The following is a 12842-nucleotide window of genomic DNA, read 5'->3' on the forward strand; positions in this document are numbered from 1 at the left end:
TTGCAATTGGTTTGCCATTCATAAAAAATAAGCATATTCCCAAATTTATAGAAATGGATGAGAAGTTTTAGTAGGAGTGTTTTTTTTTTTTTAATTTTTTTTTAATTCAAAATAAAGAATAAAAGCTTTGAAAAAAAAAATGAGATTGGAATTTAGAAGAAAGGAAACCCAAAAAATAAAAATAAAAATGTTTAAGTCTTGATAAAGGGGTAAAAAAGAGAATGAAAAAAAAAACATTGGGTTTAGTGGTCCTATTTTGTAGCAAAAAAAAAAAAAAAAAAAAACTGTTTCTTTATATATATATATATTGAGAATCTAATTTATACATGAAAAAAGCAATTTGAAAATCTATAGGAAAGTGACCCTATTTTGTAGGTAATGTTTTAGTGAGAGTTAAAATTGTATTTTTTTTCTCATTGTCTTTTAGTTTTGTCTCCGCTAAAACATAGGGGTCTAGGTGTATTATTGAAGAAAAAAAAATGAAGATCCCAAATAGGGGAATTCCTTTAAATAGTATATATAGATAAATAGGAGAACTTAAAATTTGACTTAGGATGTGTAGGGTCTCGTTTTTCAGCCTAATACCACACGGTGGGTGGGATCTTGGACCAGCGGGCCCAATACAATAAATTTGTAGAGAGTGGGCTAAAAGGCTGGGCCTTGGTGAACGGGCAGTTGTTAGTCATGGTGTTTATGATGATCGCACAGAGGTGAACTGAGCTTATCCAAGAAGACTTTCTCCTCGGCACGGCCTAGGTGGCTCCGGTTCTTGGACCTGGTCCCAGTCTCCTTTCTGGACTGCTTCTTCCTCCTTTTATACTAGCTTTTTTCCCTCCCCCCAACGTCCACGTGTAGGTTCAGCTTTATAGGGCAGGTACTTGTCCCATCAACCAATACCCAAAGTGGTTGGGGGTGGTTGTAAAAGCTGAAAAGCATAGCTCTGTCAGGTGTAGAGTACTTAATTGCAGTAAGGGCAACATTTCCCTTATTCTTTGTCGTTTTAGTACTTTTCCTGTTTGGCGAAATGACCCAGAATGTCATCACCAGGACCAAGTTGCTCCCTTTGCTCTCGGCTACATTTTATGGCCAAGGAGGGTCCTTCCCATGGCCGAGGAGGATCCTTCCCATAGCCAAGGGGTGGGCCTTCCTTGGATCAGGCCTTAGCCCCAGCACAGACATTGACATGGGCTTCCCGATTTTATACCCCTCACAGGACGCATGTGGTTTTTTACAATAATTAAAATTCAATTTTTCCATATCACAACATTTCAAAGTTTATATAAAATGCATATTTCTCACTACACTTTAACTCAAAGTAGTGGGTCACATATTTTAAATTTATTCAAAACAAAACACAACAACAATCCACAATGTCTCAATCCCTCTGCTAATCTTTTCCCCCTCAATCTCTTGACTCTGTCAAAGTTTCAAAACTTTGGGCATTTTTTTTTTTGGCCATAAACTCAACTTTAAATAATTAGAATAATAGAGAAAGAATTCAAAGAGAGTTTAAATCCAACATAATTTTCTAAAAGCAATCAAGATAGTGAGGCATTATAGAACTTTCAAGATGTATTGCTATACTTTTTAACACTTTTACATTGATTTATTTTGAGCGATCAAATTACAAATTTAAAAATAAATTAATCAATTACTTGTTTAAACTTAATGTACTTGGATTAATCTATTGAAGTTACTATTTTCAATATTATCTTTTGATGTTTGCCCCTTTGAACTCAAATGAGTGCCACTGCATTTCAGATGTACATCTTCTAGTAGTATTATGCATAATTAATTTATACCATGGTTTTACAAATTAGATCAGACCGATCGAACTCTCAATCAGCTCAAAAAAAACCAAACCAAACCAATCCAATTGTTCAACAATAAAAATCTCTGATTCAACAGATAAAAACAAAAACAAAACTTTTTCAATTCTTTGACTACTTAGTTCAACAAGGTTTATTAAATGAATAAATATGTATACTTATAATTATAGAAATAACTAAATCAAAAAAAAAAAAAGAAATGTACATTAACCCCATAGTTTCCAAATAGTTAGTGGAATAATATCTACTTTGGCAGGAAACTAGAAACCATTAAGTAAAGAAAGGTGCTACGTCTACAATATTTTCTCAACAAATCATAAGTAATTAGTTGTTATTGGTTTAAATTTGAATCTAACATTAATATTACTTTTTTACCTCAATAACAACAACTTGTCATTTAAAATTTGTTTTGAATTTATTATAAAATTATTATTTTTTTGTCCCAATAATAACAACTTACCACTTAAAATTTATTGTGAATTTGTTATAAAAATATTATGAACGTATTATTTCTCTTATAAAACAAGAACCCACACGTATATTATCCAAACTGGTCAGTAGGACAACCAAATTTTGTAATATTTTGAACTACGGGGTGCGCCAGGCCCGAGCTATAGTGCAGCGCTTGGCCAATGACCCACATATCAGATATTAACCTAATAAGAACAGATACTACACTTGATCTTCCCCAAAAGGCCGAGAAAGGTACGCTTTGCATTGTCTCTGCCTTCGTCTTTTATCTTCAAGCTTTGCTTTCCTCTCCTCTCTTTTATAAGATGTGGGACTACTGACTTATATTCTTTTGTTTCTGTTCCACTCTTCAACCAACTGGGTACTTTTCACATCAACAACGAAGGCTTTCTTAGGAAGTAGGAACTGTAACTTCTTGTAGCTTTATTAGTTGTATCTCTGAATGGCTGGCCGTGAAGAGAATTGAATTTTAATTAGTAAAGCTTACAGGAGGATGATATGACGAAATTTCTTCTGCCTTATAAAAGAAGCCATTATTGTAGGTACATGGATACCCACTTTCTTGAGAAGGTATTTGACATTACAAAAGATATATTACACCCATCTTACACAGGAGTAAGCCTAGAGTGGTGTGATATATCCCAATACAAAAATCAAAGTTGCAGCTTGAGATAGAATTTTTGTTTTCATTTCCAACCTTGCAACTTGGCTTTAACTTTAGGTTCATGCAAGCAGCCAACCTAAAACAATCAAATCTGCCTAGTTTCTGCTGAAAAAGATAGAGGATTTTAAGTAGTTAACAACTTGACCTCACACGCTCATATAACATTGCAAACACAACTTCACTGCTTCATGCCCCTCCTAACTTTTGTGAATGAAGATAATAAATCATCTTCCAATTGGAGGGCTCTTGCAATAAACTTTGATGCCTTTGAAGTGACCAAAATGACTCTTTGGAGAAGAAGAACCAAAACTACTAAAATTAAACAAAAACAAAGACAAGGGATTTATCATATATATATATATATATATATAACCCATATGACTCCCTCCATTTGCATATGGACCCTTCCTCGTCATGTGTTGAGAAAGCTCTCAGCAGGACAAAAACTCTCAATACGAGAACTTTATGTGAAACAGGCCCAAATACTCCAAAAGCTCACAAACAACAATGGCCACATGACAACCTTTAGGAACTATCCAATCTCCTTCTGATTGACCACAATGACCCTTACTATGATAATCATAACATAGACGCTAACGTCAACGAAGAATGGTTCCAAGAAAGAGATGGATGAGACTAAGAGTATTCAACCTTTTAAAATAAAGAAATAAATAATTAAAATTTTATATAAAAAAAAAAAGTCTCAGAAACATCTTGTAGCCTCCCAAACACTTTCTTATATATATATATATATATATATATATAAATATATATATATATATATATATAATATGCTATCTATCATGAGCATGCATGTGATGATGATTCTCCAAGGGATTCTTATGATGGTTATCCATCCGATACTCCTTCCACTGATTGATGAGTAGCTTCCCTAGGCTACTACTATTGCTACTATTGATTCCCCTATCTAGCTTGCACAAAGGCCAAAATGCTACAATATTTTTGAAGAATATGTTGCTGAAATCCCCTACAATCCAGAACTGTTTGAAGATATCTCGGATTTGGCAGAAGATTGGTATTGATTCTCCTATTTGTCTGGCCTGCACAACGGCCGAAACACTTCAATATTTACCACTGTTCAAAGCCTATTTCCCACCAAAATAGTGCTTCTGAAGATTCCCGAATAATGGTGTTCATTTGGTATTATTGGCACAAAAGGACAACAATTATCTCTACATATCCTCCGTAAGATTCCCCAAAGATTGAAGTCAAAAGAAGAACAATTATCTCTACATATCCTCTGTAGGATTCCCCAAAGATTGAAGTCAAAAGAAGAAATATTCACTTTTACTATTCACTATTTATCTGTCACTATTCACCTGTCACTATTTATCTGTCACTATTCACCTGTCACTATTTATCTATCACTATTCATCTGTCACTGTTATATATATATATATATATATATTTTAAAGCAAACGGCCACAAATGCCACAAATCCCTACCAAAGCCAGACCTATTCAAATGAGTCAAGAACTCATGAATACCTGTAAGGCAGAAATAGAGGATCTTCTAGAAAAAGGAATCATCAGAAATTCTAAGTCACCTTGGTCTTGTCCAGCCTTTTATGTCCAGAAAAATGTTGAGATAGAAAGAGGTGTTCCTCGACTTGTCATCAATTACAAGCCCCTTAACAACGTCTTAGAATGGATTAGGTATCCCATCCCTAACAAAAGAGATTTAGTTAACAGGCTTAGTAAAGCAGTGGTTTTCAGTAAATTCGACATGAAGAGTGGTTTCTGGCAGATACAAATCAGTGAGTCTGATAGGTACAAGACAGCCTTTACCACACCCTTTGGTCATTACGAATGGAATGTAATGCCCTTTGGTCTTAAGAATGCACATTCTGAATTCTAGAACATCATGAATGAGATTTTTAATCCATTCTCCAGCCACACCATTGTGTACATCGATGATGTACTTATCTTCTCAAAATCCCTAGACAAACATTGGAAGCATCTTAAAACATTCTTCCAAACCATCAAAAGAAATGGTCTTGTTGTCTCGGCTCCGAAGATTAAGCTTTTCCAAACAAGTGTCAGGTTCCTAGGTTTTGACATCAGACATGGAGTCATCAAACCCATAGATAGGGCCATCCAGTTTGCGGAAAAGTTCCCTGATGAAATCTTAGAAAAAACCCAACTCCAATGGTTCTTAGGATCCCTCAACTACATTTCTGATTTCTATCAAAACCTTAGGCAGCAATGCAAGCCTCTTTTTGATAGACTCCGAACCAATCCTCCTCCTTGGACACCCATTCATACATCGGTTGTCCAACAAGTTAAGAAATATGTCAAGACCCTCCCTTGCCTAGGAATCCCCTCTGAAAATTCCTTCAAGGTAGTCTAAACAGATGCCTCTAATGTTGGTTATGGCGGCATTCTCCTTCAGCGTACTAATCCCACTTCCCCTAAACAAATTGTCTGTTTTCATTCAGGAATTTGGACTCCCACTCAGCTAAATTATAGTACTATTAAAAAAGAAATTTTATCTGTAGTACTATGCATTTCAAAATTTCAAAGTGATCTTTTAAATCAAAAATTTCTATTAAGAATTGATTGTAAATCTGCAAAACATGTTTTAGAAAAGGATGTTCAAAACATTGCATCAAAACAAATTTTTGCACGCTGGCAAGCCATTCTTTCAGTTTTCGATTTTGACATTGAATTCATAGCAGGAACTCAGAATAGTATCCCTGACTTCCTAACCCGTGAATTTTTGCAGAATCCAAGTCAAAATGTCCGGGAAGAAACCCGTACAAACCCAACCTCCAAAAATGCCTAAACAGCAAACCACCAGGAGTACTAGTCAGGCACAGAACCCTGGCCCTTTAGTACCCTTTTCCAGTTCACCTAAGGTTTCACCTGTGCCACCATCCATTATAGCCAATCGTTATTTGGTCTCCACAATCCCAAAACCAAATTACCAAAGGCCCCAAGGACAACACAGTTACAGTTCTGCTTTAGCCACACTCTCTCCCAAAGCAACTTTAGCTCCATACAAAGTTGAAGAACCCTTTGGTCCGATCGTGTCTAAGCAATCTTCATATACTCTCCCTCCCAGAACAGGTAGAGCTTCTTATATTAAGAAACCTTTTGTTCAGCATATCTCTTATATTGAGCCACACCTGGCCCATGTAACGGATCCACTGGCACTAGCAATGGAAGTTTTGCCTCCTGAATGGCATTTCCTTCCCAAAAGCCCAGAAAAGAGCATCAAATTCTATAAAGGCATTCTCACACAAGAAAAGTCTGCCAGAATAGAAGACATCAGAGACAGGAATAATCCTTCAATTGTCTTGTATCATAAGTTCACGATACAGAGTTTTGTGAGCTGCAAAGATTGGGGACATCCTTCCACTCTCAGAACACTTACAGTACTCAAGGGCTCAGAACCCCTGTACAATTACTATGATTACATGGATGCATTTGAAAAGGTATTATTCTTCCAAAATGAGACCTATGATCACTCATGGTTCATTCAGTTTGACAAGAATTTCAAGGGACAGATGCCTTCGTGGTTCCTCAAGTGGTGGGAAATGTTTGGTTCAACCCCTCAGAACTTCCCAGAACCTCTACAGGATGCACTAAGATATTTCGGTTCCAAATTCCAGACAGATAAGCATTCTTCACAGTTTCCAGCCATCTTGCATATGACAGCTCAATACAAGATCCACTGGATTTGCTCGTGGAATTATGCTATAAATCAGAATCTGCTTGATAGGGAATTCTTTACAAAATGGTGGGATAAGTTCAGGCCAACTGATGCTATCACCAAAATGTATAAAGACTTTCCTCTTCCAGTACAGAAACCGATAGCTCATTGCACAAGATCACAGTCCAGCCTTGATTCAGTATAGATCTCCGGGAAATCAAGCAGAGAACTCAAAGATCTTGCCCAACAGCTACTCCTTCAATCTGCACAGCTAGAGTCAGCAGAAAAGACCTCTCCTACCTCTTCAGAAGCCTCGTGCAACCGTGTCCCAAATGAACCTTTCCAGGATTCTCAAGATCCTTATGATGGTTATAATTTGGACAGTGATTAATATCCCAGGACGCTCCAGAATAGCCTTCGGAAGTTTCAGAAACTACCTCTGCAAAGAACCGGTTACTATTCAGAACAGTACCCGCATGCAGACAAACCACTATTTACTGCACAGTCCAGAACACTATGCAGAGTCACTATTTCAGAAAAGCAAGGGGACAAAACACTGTTCATAAACAGTGACCAGTTACTGTTCACTCTACAGTACCCCAGACAGAATCATGGAAATCACTGTTTGCTTTCGGTGGAAAAGAATCTACCCCCAGTAAAAGCAAATTACTCTCCGTGATTTCAGCACCCTCCTGATCCTATCCAAAGGTCCCTTTTATAGCTGAGGAGAGCTTTGGATAGGGATGTTTTTTTCATGAAAATCTTTGACATAAGGTAGTGCAACTTCGTGCCTTTTCCTATGCCAAAAGGCTGTGGGAAGATCAGAACAAACTTCAAGTTTGAGTTGTTCTTCAAACTTTCTGATGTTTGATTGGTAACTCTTGCAGTCTAATTGCTCATCAACTCTTTTGTAACTTAGTTCATTACTAAGGTACTTAAGATGTTGGGTTTTGGCTTTAATGAGGTTAAGGGTCTTGGAGATGGAAACTTCTTGGAGACTATTGATGTCTTTCGGTTCAGGACTCCTAAGGAACTTAAACTTGACTGGTCGGCCAAAGGGGTGGGTAGTGATTCCTTCACTATCCGTGGTGAAAGGATATAACAGACACATGAATGGGTTTCCTAAGATGACCCTATCTGTCATATTTTTGACAAGAACAAAGGTGGTTTTGAAACACGCATTGTCTTGGCAAACATGTGCTTTTGGGATCTTAAATTCAATCTGCATTTTCCCACCACTTGCGGAGGTTAACCTTTCTTTGGTTTTCCGGAAGTACTTTGAGGGAATGATTCCTTCTTGGATGCAGTTGAGATCTGCGCCCGAGTCTATTAGGGCTACAACCTCGAATTGAAAATCTTTGCTGATGACAATCCTGACTTTGGAATGCCATTTCTGGAAGTTGATTCTACTGGTGGTTTGTAAGAACGATCTATTGGATGGTTCCGATTCTATATCTGCAACTTTGAGGATGATTAATTCTTGTCTAAGGGTTCTAACCTGGGACTTGGTATCCTTAATCTCTTTTTGGAGATCTTGTGTAGTGATCTCTTTTTTGGGTTTGGTAAATCTATTGTAGATTGTCTCCAAGTCAACTTTGGGTTCCTGAATCCTAAGGTCGGTTGTACTAGTTTCCTTGACTAGGGTTTTATGGAACTCACTAAGTCTTCGAGATTTCTCTTCTGGGTCCCTAATCTGATCTATGAGATCTAGGAGTAGTTCTTCTTGCTTAGAAAGAACTTTAATAGTGTTGTTCTTACAACAACTATCTTGGCAAGGTATGGCTTCATCTAGACTACTAGAGGTGCTATCTGAAACTCTAGGAGAGGATGAATTGTGGTATATCTGACGGATTTCTTGGTTAATAGAACTATTGGGAGACTCACTTTCTGGATGGTCAAGTTCTAAGGCCTTGGAAATATCTTCAGATACTAAGGAATGGGTAGGGGATTTGCCTGGACATTCTTTCTTGAAATGTCCTTTCTTTCCACATTTAAAGCATTTTCCTTTTGCTTTAGGTTTGAGTTTGGCAATGGTGTTGGAGTTTCCTTTTTTATAGAAGCCTTTGCTTTCCAATTTCTGTCTTCTATATTCTCTGGAAACAATCTTCTTCCTATGGAAGTCTTTGAAGGCTGGGTTTCCTCTGTACTTGGATATCCATTTCTTAAGAGGGAGTGGGGGTGTATTACCAAGCTGGTCGTCTAGTGGTTCCTTCTCCTTTTCACTTTCTGAGGAAGGTTCATTAGAACTGCTAGAGGAGAGATTTACTTCTGGTGAAGGAGAGACATTTTCTCTACTTGCTGTGCTAAATGTCTAGCCTTTGTTGGTGAAGGGGTTTTTGTTGGAAGTTTGGTTTTGACATAGTTCTTCTTATGCCAATGGAAATGTTTTTCAAAGTATTCAAAGAAAGGATAGTCTGCTTTTACCTCTTTCATGAACAACTTCCATTTTTCCAAAACTTCAACCTTTTGCTCCTTGGTATGGTTGGCTCGATAGGCTTCTTTCTTAACTCTGTTCTTTTCAGAATTAAATTCCTTTTCAAGCATGTCCATATCAGGGATGAATTCCTTTGTTAATACTAGGAGCTGATGATCATATTCAGTTTCCTGCTTAATAGGATTTCTAAAATCAGATCCTGATGGTGAGGGAGGTCTAAGACTGTCCTGACTGTTGCTGTCTTCTTCCTGATCAACAACTGAGTCTTGCTTGGCTGTGTAACAAGGGGTACTAACCTGGGAGTGGTCTTTAACACCTTGAAACTGTGGACCTAAGTCTCTTCTAGAGGTAGGAGCTCGTGTTCTAGACGAACTACTAAACTGGGATGCAGGTCTATCTTTTAGAAGGATAGTTGGCTGCCTAAAGGGTTGGCGTAGATCTATGGATCTAGACCTGTGGTGTAAATCTATGGGAGATCTGGGTGTCTCATAGTCTAATGGTGACCTAAACCTAGACTGATCAAAGCTTAGTCTAACCGTTCCATCGGCTAGCTGCTGGATGATGTCTAGATCTGGACTTCTAACAGGGTTTTGGACCTGTAAAGGATAATTCTCATTTTCTAAAGTCCATTGTGCTGGGAATGTTATTTCAGACCATTTCAAGGTTTTTGGTACCTGAACAGTGGATCTAACATCCGAGGTTTGGATAAGAGTAGTTTCACCTGGCTTTCTCTTATCGAACGCTTGAATAGACATGTTGGTTCGCATGCACTTATAATACACTCTGTATATAAGAGCAATCTGTTTGGTTCCATGTAACACAAGGTTTCCATGGGTTTTGATATTGAGGGTGAGGACCTTCAAGATATGAGGGTCGTCAAGTGCAACTGTGAGGTTTGGGTAACAGTCGAAGTGAACTGGACCATTACTTAAACTGGATTCTATGGTTCCTAGGAGACTGTCTCTAAATCTGATAAGACGGGTGTCTCTAAGCGCCATGAGGATCGAGTTATTCAAACCTTCTCTGATCAATGGTTTTACTCCAACTTGGACAAGTCCTATGTGGAGGAATCTATGACCACTTTCCCTGTGAGCTTTTATGGCTGCAGGGGACAACAAATAACAGGTTTCAAATTCCTTGTTAATGCTGTAGACTTGTTCTATAGTCCTAACATGGTAGTCTGTTCTGAAAGACTTTTTTAAGGACCATGATGATGACTTATAGACTTGGGTTGTGGGAACTTTGGGTATGTTCCAATCTCCTAACTTCTGATCTAGATCTGAAAGCTGGTACGACTCTGAGTTGATTGCTCCATCTTCTTGTGGAATGTCAGGAGGGTTTGTACTGCTAGATCTAATGGAAGTGGAAGAGTCACTCCTTCTAAACATCCTATTTATCATTCTGGATTAGAAGCCTAAAAAATCAATTACAACCTAGACAATCTTTATCTTCCAATTTCTGGATCTATCCTTAGATCTGAAACAGGGAGTGTATGACTACCTTCCTATGATATGCTACCACTTATGGCTGTTTCCGGATGCCTTCTGTGTCTTTTGCTGCTACTTACCACCGCTGTACTTAGCTATTGGTGTATATGAACCGTCCCTTACACGTTCCCTCAAACGCCTAACGCTCTCCTGGCTAACGGCTAACGGGGCTTGTTTCTCGGTCTTTGGTTCACACCAACCTTCGGGATTAGATTTACTGGGCAGCAAAACCGACACAGAACTGGAACTTACTCCTAGACTTACAGGGTAACATTTCTCTCACAGAACCTGGTTTAGTACACATCTGCAACAAATTGTAGGGAAAGAAACAAAGACAAGAAGAAGAAGATAACTGGGGAGCAAAAGATTAGCTCAAACAGATAATCACAAGATAATAAACAGTTTGAATGAACGGGAGGCTCAGCCTACCACCAAAAGAAAGAACAGTAAACACTGACTAAGATGAAGTAGTAGATGAAGAATGCAACATATGGGAGTGGAAGTGCTATCAGAAAATAGATGTAAAATAAAATAATGTTTGTTAGAGATAACATACTTCAAAGTAATGTATAACCAAAATAATGGATAACTATGGCGGTATCACCGGCCAACTTGATTGAAAATCAAAAATAATTACAGTAACTTACAAACACTTACGATCGGCCACAAATGGCTCTGATTGTAAGCCAGACCTCATTGGAAATGTTTCTCAAAGTATTCAAAGAAAGGATAGTCTGCTTTTACCTCTTTCATGAATAACTTCCATTTCTCCAAAACTTCAACCTTTTGTTCTTTGGTATGGTTGGCTCGATAGGCTTCTTTCTTAACTCTGTTCTTTTCAGAATTAAATTCCTTTTCAAGCATGTCCATATCAGGGATGAATTCCTTTGTTAATACTAGGAGCTGATGATCATATTCAGTTTCCTGCTGAATAGGATTTCTAAAATCAGATCCTGATGGTGAGGGAGGTCTAAGACTGTCTTGACTGTTGCTGTCTTCTTCCTGATCAACAACTGAGTCTTGCTTGGCTGTGTAACAAGGGGTACTAACCTGGGAGTGGTCTTTAACACCTTGAAACTGTGGACCTAAGTCTCTTCTAGAGGTAGGAGCTCGTGTTCTAGACGAACTACTAAACTGGGATGCAGGTCTATCTTTTAGAAGGATAGTTGGCTGCCTAAAGGGTTGGCGTAGATCTATGGATCTAGACCTGTGGTGTAAATCTATGGGAGATCTGGGTGTCTCATAATCTAATGGTGACCTAAACCTAGACTGATCAAAGCTTAGTCTAACCGTTCCATATATATATATATATATATATATATATATAAAGGCCCATTAAGTAGGATATAAAAAATTATGTTGTTATGCATTGTTCCACCCATCTTATTCATTCATCTGAAAATCCAAAGCATCTACTAGAGCTTATCAAAGGCTATTCCATCTCAAGGATCAAACCAATCCACCATTTTCTTCTCTCTTTTTTTTCCCCTTTTCCTTTCCATGGAATGGATGGTCTCTTGAGCAATTAAGCTATTATCCTAGATTTTTCTTCCAGGAATAAGCATTACTTGCCATTGAGATATCACTTGGGTAGAAAGGGGTTGAATCGATTGCAAGGATTTTGAAAATAGCCTCGTAGACATTATAAAGACTAATTGGTCTAATGGTTCACCATTGCAGCTTTGTCACCCTTAGGAATCAAATTCATAAACATATTTTTATTTTACGTCCAAAAAAAAATGTATGATTAAATTTCTTCAGCGTGAATCCTTCAGAGATGAAACTAGACGCAACAACAATTACACAATGATATCCTAGTGATGGTTAAAGAATAATGAGATAAACCATCTAGACTCGGTGCTTTGTGGGACTCCATAATGAATTTTGTTTTCTTAATCTCCTTAGCGGGTTTTTTTTTTTTGGGGGGGAGGTTGGGGGGGTGTGTGGAGAAACTAACCTCCTTAGCAGATGGTTGCACTTTCAGCTATTCATTATTCTCAACTACAACACCGTTTGGAATTAATCCATTTTAAGCCTTCCCTTGAGGTTTGGCATGTATAATTTAATCTCCTTAGCAAGTTTTTCACTGGTATTTCCAAATCCGTACCTTTCACACAACTGACACTAGTTTGAACAAAACAGCCGCACCTTCCATCCAAGCACGGACTTAATATCACCTTTTTTTTTTTTTTTGTCGATAATATGTACTTGATATCACTTTACAAGACAAGCAGCTATACCTTTCATACCAGTTTGAATAATAGTAACGTGATTCCCTAATG

At 37.8% G+C, this 12842-nt stretch overlaps 1 pseudogene; it reads right to left on the reverse strand.

The window, feature by feature from the left end:
- Window positions 1-2323: 2323 nt before the first annotated feature.
- LOC126701282 (U2 spliceosomal RNA) lies at window positions 2324-2538 on the reverse strand (annotated as a pseudogene).
- Between the last annotated feature and the right edge of the window lie 10304 nt (window positions 2539-12842).

Source organism: Quercus robur, chromosome 9 (genome assembly GCF_932294415.1).
Source record: "Quercus robur chromosome 9, dhQueRobu3.1, whole genome shotgun sequence".
Taxonomy (NCBI): domain Eukaryota; kingdom Viridiplantae; phylum Streptophyta; class Magnoliopsida; order Fagales; family Fagaceae; genus Quercus; species Quercus robur.